Here is a 19,159-nt window from a genome sequence, read left to right on the forward strand (position 1 = left end):
CAAAATAAAGCACTTAAGGACCACGGTGTATCATCCTCAAACCGATGGTCTTGTCGAGAGTTTCTATCAAACTCTCAAGCAAATGCTGTGCAAGGTGGTCAGCGGGGACGGGAGAAACTGGGATCAGCTCCTCCCCCTCGTACTCTTTGCTTATCGGGAAGTCCCACAAGCCTCTGCGGGGTTCTCACCTTTTGATCTGTTGTATGGACAACAACCCAGAGGGTTATTGGATGTTTTAAAAGAAGGATGGGAAGGAGAGGCTCTTCCCTCTGTCAATATATTAGAGTATATCGCACAGTTATGTGATTGATTCGGAAAAATCTGACCTATTTTAAAAAGTCACATGGAAGAGGCGCAAGCAGCACAGGCCCACTATTATGATCGTGGCATGGGTTTCCAGGAGTTCCAACCGGGGGATCACGTCATGGTGTTGGTCCCTACCTCGCATTCGAAGTTGCTTGCCCATTGGCAAGGCCCATATGAAGCTAAGAAGAGGAAAGGGCTCGTCGATTATTTGGTGAAACAACCCAATCGTCGGCCGAGCAAGCAGGTGTATCATGTTAACTTGCTGAAGCCGTGGAAGGAGAGGGGCCCTGATCCCTCCTCCGCTCAGCCCTGCTCTTTATTTGCTCAGAGTGACACCCTTAACTTCGGTCCCGACTTGAATGCTAAACAGAGACAGGAACTTGAGACAGCGATCTTGTCCGTTCCGGAGGTAGTGAGTGAGCAACCCGGAAGGACCTCCCTGATTGCGCACGACATAGTGACAGATCCCGGAGTTGTCATACGAGAACGCCCATATCGTCTTCCCGAAGCAAAGAATGCAGAAGTGGAGCTTGAGATCAAGCGCATGCTGGAGCTAGGTGTGATTGAGGAAAGTTATAGTCCCTGGTCCAGTCCAATTGTCTTGGTCAGTAAGCCTGATGGGAGTTGGAGGTTTTGCAACGACTTCCGTCGACTGAATCAAGTCTCCCAGTATGACGCCTATCCAATGCCTCGCGTGGACGACCTCCTCGAGAGACTTGGACAAGCTAAGTTTTTGACCACACTTGACATGACAAAGGGGTACTGGCAAGTTCCTTTAACGGACTCCGCAAAGGCTAAGACCGCGTTTAGCACCCCTAGTGGGCACTGGCAGTACAGGGTCCTCCCATTCGGGTTACATGGGGCTCCGGCAACTTTTCAGCGTCTGGTGGACAGAGTGCTCCGGCCCCATAGCGCGTTTAGTGCTGCCTATTTGGATGACGTTGTCATCTATTCCAGGACATGGACGGATCACGTGCGGCAGGTGGAAACGGTATTGTGGACACTGGGTGAAGCCGGGCTTCGAATTAACCCAAAGAAGTGTTTCTTTGGATTAAAAGAAGCTAAGTATTTGGGCTAACTGGTGGGTCGTGGTGCCGTGAAACCACAGTGCTCCAAAGTTAATGCCACATTAAACTGGCCCCGTCCAAATACCAAGCGACAAGTGCAGGCTTTTCTCGGGTTGGCGGGGTACTACCACCGGTTTGTACACCAGTTCTCCGAGAGAGCAGCACCCTTGACAGACCCCCAAACCACGTGGTATGGACTGACAAGACTGCCGCTGCATTTTGTGACCTAAAACAGGCCCTTACGTCAGCACCCATATTGAAAGCACCCAACTTTGCACTTCCTTTCATACTCCAGACAGACGCTTCGGACACAGGCTTGGGGGCTGTGCTGAGCCAAAGTGTCAATGGTGTTGAACACCCCATCATGTACCTGAGCCGGAAACTGTTGGATCGGGAGGCCAGGTATGCGGCAGTGGAACGGGAGGCTCTTGCGATAAAATGGGCAATTACGCAGTTGAGGTACTGCCTCTTGCGCCGTGAATTTACTCTGGTGACGGACCATGCACCCCTCCAGTGGATGGCCCTTCACAAGGAGTCAACTCCGCGGGTCACTAGGTGGTTTCTTGACCTCCAACCATATAAGTTCTCGCTTGTTCACCGGAAGGGTTCTCTCCATGCCAATGCGGATGCTCTTTCTCAAGTCCACGACTTCTCGGACAGGTCCGCCCGACCCAGTGGGTCTGGGCTAAGGGGGGGGGGGGCAGTTCTGTTCTGGACTCCAACCTATAAACAATTGTATCAAACGAAGCAATTTTGCAGCCGAGCATATTATACGGGTGGCTGCCCCAACTCTTTATGATGTCTCCGACTCATTCCTGTGACAATATAAGATTTATGAGACACACAATGTAAGGGGCAATAAAAAGAAAAGCCAGTACTACTAACAAAAGATTGTAGTCAATATTGTTGGCAGTGTTACAGAAGAACATGATGCATCAGAACTGCAGACAAAAAAATGACCCCAATCTTACATTTCTTTGAAAATCCATTTGTCAATAACACCTGGCACCAGTTTAAAAAAAAGTATAAAAGAAGGTTAGTTGGGTATAAATGTTTAATATTAAAGAACTATGCTTTAAACTTTTTTAGTACTATTATTCTTAGCAAGACAGCGTATGTTTGTCTAAAGATTTTACACTAGAAGCTGACAAAACTTTAATGTTGATGTACTATATAGTCATGTCTAACATATAAATGTGTGAAGCTGAGGAGGTACTATTGGGCCACAGATGGTTTAGTGATGACTTGCTACTTTAATTGTCTTCCACATTGAAGAGATACTGATACACCGGCGCTCTCTGTTTCAAACTAGATGAAGAAAATAAAGCCCATTTTACTAGTTTCCTACTTCATAATTAAGTGTAATTTAATAGGACTGGATTTGTGCTTTATCTAATGTACAGATGCTATTCATATATACAAAATAAAACTGGAGGTAACAATATCTAAATATAAGAACATAAGATGTTTGACAAAAAAGTCATTATTAGCTCATTTGGTAAGCCAGTAGCTAAACTGTCCCAATAGCTTACCTACGTAAAGGTTGTTAAGATTTCCTACAGGACTTGGTAGTTTGCTCCAGATTCCTATAACTCTTTGTGTAACATAGTGCTTGCAGTTCTAAATTTACTTCCCCTACAGTTCCACCCCTGTTTTTCACCATTTAATTAAAATAATATAACTGCATCTCATTACGCTTACTCAAAGCCTTTGCAGTTTATGAAGACCTGAAGTTGGTCCTCACACGACCTTCTTTGTTCAGGACTAAACTATTTCAATTCTCTTGTCCTCTCACAGTGGGGCATGCCCATTAGTCCTAAGATGTACTTGATTTCTCTCCTCTGTATAGCTTTTTCTGCTGCTATAGTTGGGTCACCAAAACTGCACACAGTACTCTAGGCACAAGTACAGTATGCAGCTCATGAATGCACCCAAGAATGCTGTTCTAAACCATATTCTACAGAGATTTTTTAAAATAAATATTAGATATTAATCCATCTATTTAGTGAATCTTCACTGGGTTGAAAAGTCTATCAAGGGAAGCAATGAGGAAAAAGAAGGGACCAGTTCACAGGATGCAAGTGTATTCATACCACAGCCAATGTAAAGGTAGATTTAAAAATCAGGGCTCAAGAACTATGATGCCCAGGTAGCAGGGGGCTAAAACAAGCCAGAGCACTTATGCTGGTTCTCTAATGGAAGGTAAGAGAGGGGATGGTTAAGTTTAGACAAGGCAGCTTCTGTCTTTGTGCAGTACAAATTGACAAATGAAGTTCAGGACTCAATGGAGTTAAAAGCCAAGAGTTTTTTAGTATATAATTGCAAGAGAATGTAAGGTATATCTGAATGAGGTAAAGATGGTGACAAGCAAAGAAAGTGGCTGGGACAGTCATAATTAGCAAAAGAGAATCGCAAAGCAGGAGTCCAAAGGTTAACCGATGTGTTGAAATAGAAATAGCAATGGCAATCAAACAACATGTTCCTTAAGCATGTGAATTAAACCATCCCCAAGTACAACTTTTCCACCTTTTTAAAAGTTAGAATTTATGTCTGCATTCAATATTTTGATTGATCACTGTTTAAAATTCGAACTATAAAGTAAATGAAACATATCAATACAATATACCTGTTCTAAATAGATTTTATTCAAAAGGAGGTTTAGTGTGGAGGATGAAACAGCAAAGCAAGCAATCTGCAACAAACAGAATTTTAGATGGCATATTGCTGTGGCAGAAACATGGAATACAGACTCCAAAGAATACTGGGTTATTGGATAGCCACACAGAAATTTATAAAAAAATGTCTTGAAATGAACATGCATTAAAGCAGGAAAAAATAGCAAAATACAGAAGTCAAGGAAGCACAAAGAAACGATAATGCAGAACTGAAAAAGTTATACTCCAGTATGAGATATTCCTGAGCATTGGTTCATCCAGAACTGAAAAAGGAATGCACAAATAGTAAACATGGAGCCTGAGTAGAACAAGCCAGACAATTGACAATGGATATAGAAAATGTAATCTCTAAATGGCAAGGCATTATACAAATTATGTTTGCATAGTGTTTTGAAGAAGCAAGAAAGTGAGGACAACTACAAATACTTTAGTTCAGTCCAGAATAGACTGATGAAGAATAAACAAGCATCTAGCATTTTTCCTTTACTATTAGTTGTGAGAAAATTATGGAGAGAAAAAAAAAAGTGTATTTTTATATTTTGAAGTTTTTATCTGTAAAAGGGTCATTAAAATGACATATCCACCTCACCCCAGTTCACTCTCTGCAGTGAACCTCCTAAGAAAATTAGGAGTTAGGAAGATTTCTGTCACATCACTGAGTTTCTTCTGTATTTAACTTTATTCTAGTAAAAATACATTTTTAAATTCTGAAGATTATTCATTATGGATCTGTGCATAGAATTAAAGATAGTTATAAAACACCCCCTTGTATTTGTGACTGTGACAGTACTTTGAAGACTTAGAGAATTTCCAGTTCATGAGCTTTGCTGGGCTTGTAGAATTTTTCATTTCAAAAAGTTTCTTTTGTCTTCATTGTATGGCTTAAAACACAAACCAGTAAAATGATTAACTAATTCTGCAATGTCAACATTTTCACCATTCCTTTAACACTAGAAGTGCCATGGATGACAGCAATAGGTGTTTCCATTGTCTATTTTTCACATGAAAGGATTTATTTTACTGCTGCAAGCAACTCCATTGAGTGAATTGCTGTGTCTCTCTTCTGGCTTGCACATGATTCAAGAGATTCGAGATTCAAGATTCTTTATTCGTCACATGCATAGTTATACAGGACAACACACAGTGAAATGCATCCTGATCCACTTATCAAAAACTGTTCAAAGTTTGAAGAATATCAGTTAGATTAACAAAAAGTCCTAGATTGAAAGATAACAATACAATAGAACATAAATAAATAAGTAAAATTAAGTGAAATAAAGTAGGATTACGTGTTAAGTTGCAATAGTGCAGTGATTATTGTGCAAAACCAAAGTTAGACAGGTGCATAGTTAAAGGACAGACCAATTCCAAAACAAGGTAAGGGTAGATGTCATGGTACAATTACAGTCCAGTCTATGTATGTGGAGGGTCATGGATGAGACGGCATGTTCTGATTTAACAGTCTTATGGCTTGAGTCAGCCTTTTGTCTGATTTTAACAGATGAAACATGCTATTGCAAGGATGAGATGAGTCTTTGATAATCCTGAGAGCTCTGGTCCTGCATCTTCTGGTGTAAATGTCCTGCATAGATGGTAGAGCTGACCTGCAGCAGCGTTCTGCTGCACGGATCACTCTCTGTAGGGCTTTACAGTCCTGAACACAGCAGTTTCCAAACCAGGATGTAATTTTCTGTGTCAGGATACTTTCCACAGCGCCAGAGTAGAAAGTCTTTAGAATCCCTGAAGAGACCCCAAACTTCCTAAGTTGTCTGAGATGGTAGAGTCTCCGCTTTGCCCTTTTGGTCTGAACTTGGATGTGTTCAGACCATGTCAGGTCCTCAGAGATGTGAACCCCCAGGTATTTAAAACTGTTCACCCTTTCCACTGGAGTCCCGTTAATGATGAGGGGTTTATAGTCCCGCTGCTGTCTACAACCAGCTCCTTGGTTTTGCTGACGTTGAGCTGGAGGCAGTTTTCCTGACACCACAATGTCAGGTTCACAACTTCATCCATGTAGGCCGTCTCATCGTTGTTTGCGATGAAGCTCAGTACCACCGTGTCATCTGCCCTCAAGAACACACCCTTGAGGAGCTCCTGTGTTGATGGTGATGCTGTTGGAAACACAGTTACCAACCCTCACTGCCTGTGTTCTGCCTATGAGGAAGTCCAGCACCCACGCACACAAGTGGTTGTTGAGTCCTAAGTCCCTCAGCTTCGCAAACAGTCTACAGGGTATTATTATATTGAATGCTGAACTATACTCAATGAACAACAAGCTCACATAGTTACCCTGTTTCCTGTCCACATGGCTGAGGGTGGTGTGCAGTACGTGGGAAATTACGTCCTCCGTTGACCTGTTAGTACGGTAGGCGAACTAGAGTGGGTCAACGGTGCTTGGGATGGAGGATGAGATGATATCTTTCAATAGCCTCTCGAACACCTTCATGACTACTGATGTCAGTGCAACAGGTCGGTAGTCATTCAGACATGTGGGCTTGTTGTTCTTTTGAACAGGAACGATTGTGGATCTTTTGAAGCACATAGGAACCACAGACTGCGCTAGAGACTCATTGAAAATGGTGGTGAGTACTCCAGCTAGTTGGTCTGCGCATCAACGCAGCAGGCATCCAGAATTTCTGTCTGGTCCACCACCTTCCTGATGTTTATTTGCTTCAGTGCTGCATGCACATCGAGCTCTGCAATGCTGATGACGTTACCATCCTCCATAGTCAGGCAGAAATTAGCACTAGCTGTGTAACCAGCCTCAAAACGGGCGTAAAACGCATTGAGTTTATTAGCAAATGCAGAGTCTGCGCTTACCATCGTGTGAGATTTTCCTTTGTACTACCATCGCGTGAGATTTTCCTTTGTACAGTAGTCCATGATGGTACACAGTCCATGCCACATGCTCCGTATGTCGCCCTGTTGAAAGTGCAGCTCTACTTGCTCCTGATACAGGTATTTGGTGTGTTTCACCGCATGTCGAACGCTGCTTTGTAGGCACTTATATTGCCAGTAGTGAGTCTGGCATTATAAGCAGCGGTTAGAGCATTTATTGCCTTGCGGATCGATCTGTCAACCCACGGTTTCTGGTTGGGAAAAGATTTAACTCTCGCCGTGGGAACAACTTCATCAGCAAGCATACTAACAAAGCTAATTACTGCTTCCGCAAACTTGTTGATGTCATCTGTGCATGTTCGGAACATGTCCCAGTCTACGTCATCGAGCGCATCCTGCAGCATGGCTTCTGATTGGGCAGACCAGCGCTTCACCTCCCTCGTGACCAGAGCTTCACGAATGAAACTCTGTTTGTATTCTGGCATGAGGAAAATGGCGTTGTGGTCAGACTTTCCAAACACTGGATGTGAAACAGCTTTGTAGCCCAGCTTGTACGGGGTGTAGTAGTGATCCAGGATTATGGCTCCCCTAGTTGGACACGTGACATGTTGCTGGAAGTTCGGCATTACTTGTCTGAGGTTTGCCTTATTAAAGTCCCCTGCCACGATGAATGCTGCATCTGGGTGTTTGTTTGCCTGCGTCCACATGGGGTGGGATGTAGACCATCATGGCAATGACCAAGGTAAACTCGCGAGGCAGATAATGAGTACAACATTTGACAATTAAATACTCCAGATGAGGCGAGCAGTAGCCGGAGAGAATGGAAGCATTCCTGGCATCGCACCATTTGTTATTAGTCATGAAGCAGACTCTCCCACCTTTAGCTTTTTTAGAATCCGCTGTTCTGTCCATGTGAAACACAGAGAACGAGTCCGACAGTGTTACGGCTTGGTCTGGCACTGTGGGGGTCAGCCATGTCTCCATAAAGCAGAAAATGTTACAATCCCTCATGTCGCATTGGAAAGTAACTCTTGCTCTCAGGCCATCCAGCTTGTTCTCCAGTGACTGAACATTAACCAGACAGGATGCTAGGCAATGGTTGGCGATGTGCTTGTTGTCTCAGTCTGTTTCGGACGCCGCCATGTTTCCCACACCGTTTCTTTGTTCGTTGCTGTGGGTCAGCATCATGTCTATTGTTGTTGTCCGGGTTGTGGAGTATCTCAGCCGGCCATGACAGATCGGGCTTAAAAGTGTCCAAAATAAAAGTTGAGACCCGGTTTCTGATTTCTAAAAGTGTTCTACTGCCATAGATTACTAAACCCGATGTCATCGGTGATTGAAGAAATAATAAATAAAGGACATAAACTAAAAAAAACGTGCAGTCTAGACAGAACAGTCAGGAAGGGGAAGGCGTCTGAACGTGGCCGCGCCATCTCGGAAAAGAAGATAAAATTATTTACTGCATTTTGAGTCGGCACAAGCCACAAGTCTGACTTTGACTTCAGAACAAGGCTGACGGAGGAGGTAATGTCTGCTCCTTTGTCGTAGACCTCTTGTGTAGGCAGGTTTGACCTTATTTTTAATGAGGCATACACTCCTTTTTGAGGTTATGAAGTGGCAAGGTCATAACTGTATTTGCATGAATTACCTTAAAAAATCCTCTCCTGCCACTGTTATCAACATTACTAACATTGTTACCCACATGTTAGTTGCTGTCTCTTTCAACTGCAGACTACTAGAAAATAAATTACTGAAAAAAATCACACTTAAAATCATATTATTTCACTATCCTTGAAAACAAAAATAACAGACAAATCTTAAAAACTGTCCATGCTCCAGCAAGAAAAGACTATAAACTCATTTGAAATGGCATAACAAGCTTTTTTACACAACTTGCCATACTTAGTATACAGACAACATCAATATCGCTTGAGGCAAGAAGAGCATGTGAGATGACACAGTGTGGATGAAGCAAGCAGCAACTGAAGAGCACAGTGCTGGAAGCAACTCGCTCACAATATTTTCACAGACACAGCAGAACGACAATGTATGCAAATGCAAGAATAAACAGTCACCTTTTTTTTGCTTGTGCTACATGAAGAGACTTGGGTGAGACTGATACTTGTATGTAAAATTAAATGGCTGCTTTGGCATTGTTACGGCTCTTGTCTTTTGGTTTGAGTTTTTTTTGGCTCTTGGGTTACCTGGTTTTGATACTTGCTATTGTGAAATGGTGCTGTTTCTTCCTCTTCTTCTTCTTCTTTTGGCTGCTCACGTTAGGGGTTGCCATGGCGGATCATCTTCTTCCATATCTTTCTGTCCTCTGCATCTTGTTCTGTTACACCCATCACCTGCATGTCCTCTCTCACCACATCCATAAACCTTCTCTTAGGCCTTCCTCTTTTCTTCTTCCCTGGCAGCTCTATCCTTAGCATCCTTCTCCCAATATACTCAGCATCTCTCCTCTGCACATATCCAAACCAATGCAATCTCGCCTCTTTGACTTTGTCTCCCAACTGTCCAACCTGAGCCAACCCTCTAATGTCCTCATTTCTAATCCTATCCATCCTCGTCACACCCAATGCAAATCTTAACATCTTTAACTCTGTCACCTCGAGTTCTGTCTCCTTCCTCCTGCTTTTGTTTTCAAATTTCAATCTGTTTGAATTCTTTAAAAAAAATAATTATTAATTAACCTTGTCTTGTTTTTAGGGCAGAGCTTTTTGTCGTTTTTTTCTACTCTCCTCCGTTATGGACATTTTAAAAGTATTTATTGCATTTTGAGTTGGCACAAGCCACAAGCCTGACTTATGACTTCAGAACAAGGCTAACGGAGGAGGTAAGGTCTGCCTAAATATCCTAGACCTCTTGTGTAGGCAGGTTTGACCTTTTGTTTAATGAGGCATACACTCCTTTTTGAAGTTATTAAGTGGCAAGGCCATAACAGTATACATGATAAGTCGTACCTTTTATTGTTTAATTCTTTCAAACAAATCTATGACCACACTACATAACTGAAGCACAACTCTTAAATTGTGTACTTGCTGTTCATGTATGTCAAATTTGACTTTTAATAAAAAATCTATAATTAAAAGGTACATTATTGAAAGTGAAACAATCATTACAAAGGATTCAGAAAATAAACTACCTTAATATGCAAGTGTTTGTTAGGTAGTGAAATAAAATTACTTCTTTTATACAAAATTAATATTAATCTCTTAATTTTAAAAATTGGTTAGATTCTCTATTAAAACTGATATTTGATGTTATATAAGAAAATCACCTTTGGCGCACTATGTTAAATCATCTTAAGGAAAAAAGTACAGACTATTTTTGTGTAAATGTAGAGCATAGGATCAGGTCAGATGTTTTTACAAAAAGATGAAAAATTAGATAACTGTTTGTACAAGCTCAGAATTAGTTGTTGAAATATTAACTCAGTACTAAAGGACTGGGACAAGACAGGAGGATTTTAATGATAGTTTAAATGTATTGGAGCAAAACTGGCAGTATGAGGAGATTTACAAGTATATGATGCTTGGAGGTCATATGTAAGTTAAGGTAGCAACTAGCTCTGGATATGGTGCGTGGCACACCTTTGTATGTACTCACTCTCAAAAATGGTAGACAGTTCAAAAAATTTAGAGCAAGGATCAGCAGAAAGAATGGAGTCAAGGCCAAAGCAAAGACCAAAAAAACAAAAAACAAAAGAGATGACAGAGCCAAATTGCAAACCAAAAATAAAAAAGCAGGGCTTGTTTCTACAACCAGTAACCAAATATCAAAATAGGCAGAGTTTGCTAAGTTTTGTACAATCTTTTTTTAACCCTAATGTTGTGACTCTAGTGACCATGCTCTTAGCAATGAGGATCCACATCATGATGACTGAATCCACAAAATAATTAAAACAAATGGCGGCCAAAGACGTTAAATAAAAGCCAACTTCTAAACAAAGGCTCCAATCAAGAAAATTTCCACAGAATACACATTGAATTCCTTCTGTATAAAAACACCAGAAACAACACATTGATGATTTTTATGTCTCAAGAAAAGCCTGGAAGAAAATTAAAAAGAAATACCATGTATACCATGTTTTAGCCCAATTGTAGATACTATTCCTCTAAATTATAATTTCATGTAAGTCACCTGTTTATATCACCAGAATACTGTACTACAGTATTTAAAATATACAAAAAAGTGATACAAAATAGTAATTATATTTATTACATTAATAACATAATATACTTGCTTCAATATATTATAATTATTCAAAACATTTTTTCTTAATGGTTGCAAAAAATATAATTATTCTTAATTGAATGAGACATAAAATATTTATCACAACCCCTTTTTAAGTTTATTCTTTCTAAATATACAACCTTTAACACTGACAGGTAACCTTTAATGTTACTGCTGGATTCACCCATAGACACGTCATTATTTTTGTATGTTACCTGCATTCTGATATATTCCACTTAGAACAGAAAGTGCAAGGATGAATTAAAATTCAACTGAAGATATACATTCTTGACATCTTCACATTTTCTTGTCACATTACCTGCAGATGATATGTTTTTTGCTTTTCAGTTATTTACGTATTTCTCCTTGAACCTTCTAGTAGTATTCTTTAGTTATCTGTATTTTAATCTCTTTAATGTTATCATTTCAATTAATAAATGTTCCTTGATTAATTACATATTCAGGGAGCATAAATCCTGTTTTTCTACTTAAATATTCTAGTTAATATTATTTTTACTGTTTTTTATTTTTTTTACCTTAGAGTGCTAGTTTGATCTTTAAGCTACATAAATGCTGACTGTTAAACAGAATATTAACTTGTTTGGAATCTGTACTTATAAGATAACCTCTTGCTTGTGCTGGTTATCTAAAACAAGCCTTTACTCCACAGAATCCATGTAATTGACTTTGTCCACATCCCCCTGCTGATCAATTCTTCTTTAAGTCTAAAATGACTAGAGGCACAATTTATAGCATTGTTGGAAGCTGCATTTTTTCCCTTTGACATTGCTGCTCCAACATTCGGAAAATAATGTTGATGTATTATACTTGAATGATGCAATAAATTGGCCACTTGAAAAAGGTTTCACCTTTCACAACATCTGCAGGGTTTAATATGTGATGATGATCTGGTTGGGTTTTGTGGGCATGAAGAAATAAAAAAGAATGACCCCATTAAAGGAGGACAAAGCCACTAAACCTCAATTTAAGCTCATTTTTAAATGATTATTAGCTCTGATGATGAAGATAAACCCACTGAAACTACAAAAAAAAAAAATTCAGAAGACACTCAAGGACATAACATTCAGTACTTTGAGGAACTAAAAGATGACAGTTTGTACAAAACTGTACCATTAGACTGGCTTATATAACTATTACAGGCTGTTATTTTCTTGTTTAGCATTATTTATTTCCCCACACTTTTAGAATTATATTCTAGATGCTTTCAGTCATATTTTATTATTTTTACTCTATTCAAATAGGATATAGATCTTGGGATTAAGAAGCTGAACTGGAAAGCACAAGGCCATAAAGATCAACTTTATCACAACATGTCAATCCAGCATACTGCATAAAGGCAACATGTAATTATAGACTTCTTTGCTTCTTTTTATGTGAGTCCTACAAATGTAATCACACATGAAAGAACACCATTTTTAGCTTTATTACAGCATTTTCAAAAGATGGACCTCAGAAACAAAACATTGACTTATCTTTTGAGCAGATCATAGCTATTCAACTTTGTGAAATGGACACAAATATACTTTTATTAACTAGAAAATATATTACTTTATTATTATTATTATTAGTGCTGAACTTTTGTTAGGGAAGGAGTAAGTCTTCTTTGAAAAATCAGCACATAAAGTGGATGTGGTATCAGCATAATGCCTTCACTTTAGAATATTAGTTTCTGAGCTGATTGAATTACATTTTAGTTTTGGGATTGGGCAGAGTTTAGATTTTAGGATAAAAATGGTCGTGTTTTTAATTTGGAAATTATCATTTTTAAGTCTATCATTAAACCATTTTTTGTGTTGGGGTGAAAGTTTTTTTGCTTGACTGCAAAGCATTTGAGGGACAGATAGATACTTGGTACATTGGTAATCTGATGAACCTAGCTATTACTGCACCCATGTATTTAAGATCATGGCATGCTGAAGGATGGCACCCCAACAGAATATTTCATGATGCCTTAATGTAATGCACTGACAGTGCAGAAGTAAAAGTAGTGGAAAATAATCAGGGCAATGTACAGTAACCTGTCATTTTTTTCTTGCTGTTGATGAACCTTAGGCTGAGGAAGGGGCTGGAGCTGTGAGCACAAATACAAGTCAGTTCTTTAGGGAATTTGGCAGAGTACTTTCACTGAGATAATGCAAAGACGGCTACAGGTATTTGCCTAGGAAGTTTCATGCAGAAGCATTAGGGTAGTCATTCAGTAAGCTTATTAGAAGATTTTGAAAGTATATTAAGAAAAGTGGGCAGGATGACCTGTCACAAGTGGGTGAAACAGGAGGCAACCCCTATATGATGAGACAGAAGGTGTTGGATGTTGTGAAATAGAGTTAAAAAGGGAGTTCTGCAATGAGGAAGCTGACAATCAGAGGACTCTTGTCACAGGAGAGTTAAAGAGATTTCCTACAGTGAAACAGGACTCACTGAAGTGTTTGTTGAGCAGCAAGTGTGCAGTAAGGGCTTTGATGACATTTCAGGGATGACAGGGCAGTGACCCAAATGGTGGAAAGCCCTGAAGAGGTGCATGGGATGCACACAAACTATTGTGAGGTGGGAGATTAATTATTTTTTGTTCCTTTGTTTATTGATATTAGTATCAAGTAAAATTCTTTTTTGGATTGTTAGATCCAAGGAATCTTTTTCTCTTAATAAACTTAAGTTTTAAAATTTTGTTTGTATTTTATGTTTTATTTTGGAACCTTTTCACCTCTGTTTTGTCTATTGTGGGAGTTGGTATTCTGTGTACCCATTGTCTAGGATGCTGTTGCAGTTACAGGTTGTGGGATTATGCAATTCACAATGCCTGTGCTAATCCATGACGGGTTAAAACTCACCTTTCTACACTTCCGTATCCAAGTTTGTGGATAAACCCTATGTTTCCATGTAGTACTTTCTAAAAAATCCTTTTGAATCTCCAAGTAACAATGTCGCTTCCTGAGCATTTAGACCATGATTTTTGCCTAATGTCTCAGCTTTGGTTGTCTATGTTTATGATCTCCAGGTTTGTAATTTTTTGCAACATTTTGACCACATCTGATCCTCTGATCAGTCTCACAAAAGCTGCCTCTGCTATTTAAAGGCATAATACCAACAAGTACCTGCTATTTATGCAGCAGATCACCGCTGGAGTGTTGAGCGTTTACAGTTCAGGTATAGTTGGACAAACCATTATGAATTGGAACTGCACAGTATCAGCCTCGGCATATATTTCCCTTTGCTTTTCTTTACTATAAAACTATAAGATCTCCTATAACCAAGCAATGTTGTGATACACCACCAGGTTCATATTTTAAAATTTTGTTTTGTATTTTATGTTTTATTTTGGAACCACTTTTTTCCTCCTTCTTCCTAAACAAATTCTTGAGTAAAGAAATAGGCTCTCATTTTGTCCACTAACAACAGGCAGGCTAGCATCACCCTAGGCAACTTGGCCCTTTGATGAATAGGTAGAGTTATGAGGTGCAAGACACCTGGTACTACTAGAGTATGCTTTATCTTAGTAAAGCTGTAGACAAAACAGGCTGTTGCTTACTTTGGAAGAGACACAAAAAATAGGCTGTGAGCAAATGAGCCTATGGCTCTGAGGAGAACACACAAGTGTTTAATTACTGGTGGAACCACGGCCAAGCTGTGAGACAGAAGGAAAGAGAAAGGAGGTGGTGAACAAAAGTGCTAATGCAGTGCTTGGGGTGTATGCAAGTGGATGAGCCACTCCAACAAAATTCCTTCAATAACATAGAAAGGGCTGAATAAAGAAAAATTCAAGTGACAACAAGATACCGAGAAGACAGGATTCACCACTGTTTGTGTGTCTGCTTATATCTCTTCAGCAATATCTTTTACAAGTAGCAAAAATATACACCGAGTGTTACTCAGTAGTAACAATAATAGCAGCTCACTACTCAAAACGGTAAACATGGGAAGCATCCAGGATCGAACCTGCAGCTCTTACCTCTGCACCAGCCAAGTAAACATACCAGCTTTGTGTCGATTGATGTTTGGGCTTCGGTTTTTACACATTGAGGGCAACGTGTAAACTGAATAATTTTGTTTTGTTCAGTTATATTCTTGAATAAAAGTGCCCTTGTTTTGTTATAGCTTTTGTGAAAGTGTTTATTTGATATTTGGACTTCAGTCTTCACTAATTATATACTTCACGTCAGCATTTTGTCATTATTACTATAACATGAAAAAAAGTTTCTGTTTTAGTTATATGTTCAACATTCCTTGCCTCGCGTTTCCTGTCATCCTACAATTTCACATATTGTTGAAGACAAGGAACACACATGAAATGTATGTATTCCAAATAACAATATATTATTTACTGTTTACAACTCCAGAAACCTTACTCCCAGAAAAGAGACTTCAGCTCTGAGAACTGTGCATCTGACTTGACTTCAGCTGGAAGATGGGATAGCAGGCTGCTTGCTGCTTGTACTGATTTACACATTTGCAAAACAAAGACGCTGCTGATGAGGTGTGAGGGAATTTCAGGTGGCCTAACATTACGAATATTTTCATAGGCTTCAGGGATCCTATTGTTAAATAGAGATGGCTATCTTCTTAGCTGCTAGACATTTTCCAAGTAGCTCTGTCTCTTGCAAGAAATCTTTCTTTTCTTGTTTCAATTACGGGTAACTAAGGAACTGGGCCATCTGGAGAAGTATTGTCTGGGACTCAGAGAAAACTATATGAAGACTGCATGGATCCACCTAGGCTGTATAATTCTTTGTATTGCTTATATTTTCTACTATTGGTTATTATGAAAGTAAATATCATTTACTTTGTCTCTGCCCAATTATAGATTACTAGTGTAGCTGAGTGCTCATTGTTATTCCTTGTCTAGCAGCTGCAGTCCATTGAGGGCAAAAAGGATGCTTGTTTAAATCTTCTATTGGGTGTAAACTGGGTTAGAGTAAAAGATGGTCCCAGTCAGCAAGTAGCCTGCCATTAGAGGTCCCTAGGGTTGAATGCCCCAAGTACAATTAGGACAGCGAGAGAAGTGAGATCTTACAGGTAACACTTACATAGCTGGTTTTGGCATTTCTTCTTGTCCCCCATTAAAAAAAAAAAACTAACAGGTTTTATTGGTACCTTACATGCTAGGTGCACCTCACATCTGATTTAATAACATGATAAAATGCATCTCTGACCTCTTCTTCTTCTACTTCCTAATCATCTTTAACCACTTCTATGTGGTGTCAATGTACTTCATCAACCTTTTACAAACTGCTTCATACTCCACCTCCTTGCCAGTCAAACCCTTTTCCTTCCCCTGTACTTCCTTGTCCATCACTTTTTCATCCACATATTCATTTTGTCATTTCATCGCATGTACATACCACTTCAGCCTACTTTCCTAAAGTTTCATAAATATCCCATCCACCTTTGTTGTTCCTCTGATGGCCTCATTTCTTAGTCTGTCCTTTTTTGTAGTTCCACATATACAGTACATCTCAACATTCTCATTTCTGCCACATCTACCTTTTTCTCCTGTGTTCCCTTCACTGGTCATGTCTCAGCTCCATACATGATTGCTGCCTACAGGGTACGCTGTAGCATTTTCTGAAGCTGATTTGATTGATTCCATCATTAATGTTGTGGCTAAAGTTTTACAGCTGGATGTCCTTCCTGAAACTAGCCCTCTCTGTTTATCCAGACTTGGGAATAGCACCAAGTTGGCCTGGTTTACTGCCCTGGTAGCTAGATTAAAAGGCATCTCTGACTAGTTGGAGATACAGTATGTTTTTTTTCATTTTCTAAAGCTTCATTATATTACAACATATGACACATGAACAAAGCAGCCCCACACACAGTAAACAGGTGAAAATAGTTTGAAGATCCCAGGAACGACATTTAGTTTTGTTAGTCCTGTATTCAACGACACACGTTTTCATACACAGAATGCAGTTCAAAGTGCTCTACAAAATGTCAAAGAAATAGTTACAAGAAAAGAAAAAGAAGTTAAACTAGACAAGAATAATAATGAACAAGTAATAAATTAATAAGAGCTTATATAATGTAGATATATAAAATGTTAAAAAGATAAAATAACAAAATTACCTTTTAGGTCTACTCCAACTTTTGTTATTTTTTATTACTAATAAAACTTTTAATGATATTGACACTTAGATCACACTAACATTTTTTAATGCCACCCTGTACATACATTCATCAATTTCATATCTATAAACTATAGATGTCATCAATTTATAAAGATCACCTGAACACGACATTCAAGTCTAACTGCAGTTACGATGATGCCCCTTTTTAGTTGTTGGATTCTGCAGATAATATTTGCATCTTGATCCGGATGCATTGTTTATTTTATTACCTTTGTTGAAGCTCTCACAGACAAAAACACACTATACCATTTGAGCTAAGAGGGTGTTCCTTTTGCTTGACCTGGTTCAAATATATCAGACATATGCATATTTAAGTGAAGGGATTATACAGTAATGCTAGGTTTCAGTTGCTTAATAGAAAATGCAACATGAATTTTTAATTCATACAAGCTGTCCACTCTTCCCTCTGCATTATTCCCTAATTACTGTATCATCTCACCTCCCAGATAATGATATTTTGGCAACTGCAATAGTTTGGTAAATTATATTTGTGATCACATATGACCATGTTGGTTTTTATGTGCAAATTTTATTTTCCAAGGGTCACTGGTTGCAGTCACTGTGAACCCACAACCACATGAGCAGATAAGAATGCTGAAAATATAATAATACTGAAGAATGTTTTCAGCTACTCTTGTCCAGACTCTTTCCCATAAAAGAGGAGTGATAAATGTTTTGCTACAGCTGAAGAGCTTGGTTATAGTTTATACTTATATATATTAATTTAAGCATTTTAAGTTTTCATTACAGGTCATGTGGCAAATTAATTAGTGTATTTTTCACACTTATGGTTGATCATTAATATATAATTTACTTTGTGACCTTCTAAGCTTGACTGAGATTGTGTGTGTAAATACCATGACCTCCTGTTAAGAAGCCGTGATCTTACCATTGATCACATTCAACTTGGTGTATACAAGTGTGAGTACTTTTGAAGCTTTTTATCACTTACAACCTTGAAACAACCATTCATTAAAAATATTCTATACTGTACTCCTCTCTGTACATTCCTTCCTACTATGACCTGAACACTATTAAGGAAGAAAGACATAACGGATTATAGAAAATTTCATTCTTGTGAGTTCCTTCTTATCTAATCTTATTAGTATGCCCAGGCTACATTAAACAGATAAGAGAGCCCACTTGCATTAAAATGCTTCATTAAGTCTTTGTTACATTATTAAATGGCTAAGACATTTGGCCTGATTTTGCCTTTGGTTGTAAGGTGTCAGCATCAGCTTACTGTTTTACCTCCAGCATATTTTAGATTGTCTATTTCTTCAAAACAAAAGACAGACAATAACTGGCAAGAATTCTACAAAAGGCAACGTTTATCTGGCTTGTCTGAATTAATTACGGATAGGATTAGTCACACTGGCTATAAAGGGATCAGTATGAATTATCTACAACTGGTAATCCTCCATGTATAGTAATATTCCTAGAGGTTAATAATAGAAGGATGAGACAAAGATTCAACCTGTGTGAAAATTATATATTCCGATACCCTTATTTGTTTTATTTTAATATTCATACTGAATATCTATGCCAAACTACATAATAATTAATAGCACATTTGTTATGGCCAACATGTCTTTTCCCTTTAGCTTATTTTAAAAGGATATATAACTATATAGAGTAACTGCCATGCTTTAAACTCATTTCATAGCATCTGGCTATTTTTTTCTTTAACAACAGTGGATCTTTGCAAGCAGTCATGAATTTTTAACACACAGTCTGACTCTCCTTCTGTCCCTTGGACCCAAAAGTATAAATTTCTCTCTCTTTGCCAAAGCTTTACATTTGGTAGTGGAGCTATTGGGCCATTGTAACAAGAAGGATACATTACAAGACACTGTTGAAACACTAAGGAATTATTAATGTCACCTTGTGACTC

Source organism: Erpetoichthys calabaricus, chromosome 9, assembly GCF_900747795.2.
Source record: "Erpetoichthys calabaricus chromosome 9, fErpCal1.3, whole genome shotgun sequence".
Lineage (NCBI taxonomy): Eukaryota > Metazoa > Chordata > Cladistia > Polypteriformes > Polypteridae > Erpetoichthys > Erpetoichthys calabaricus.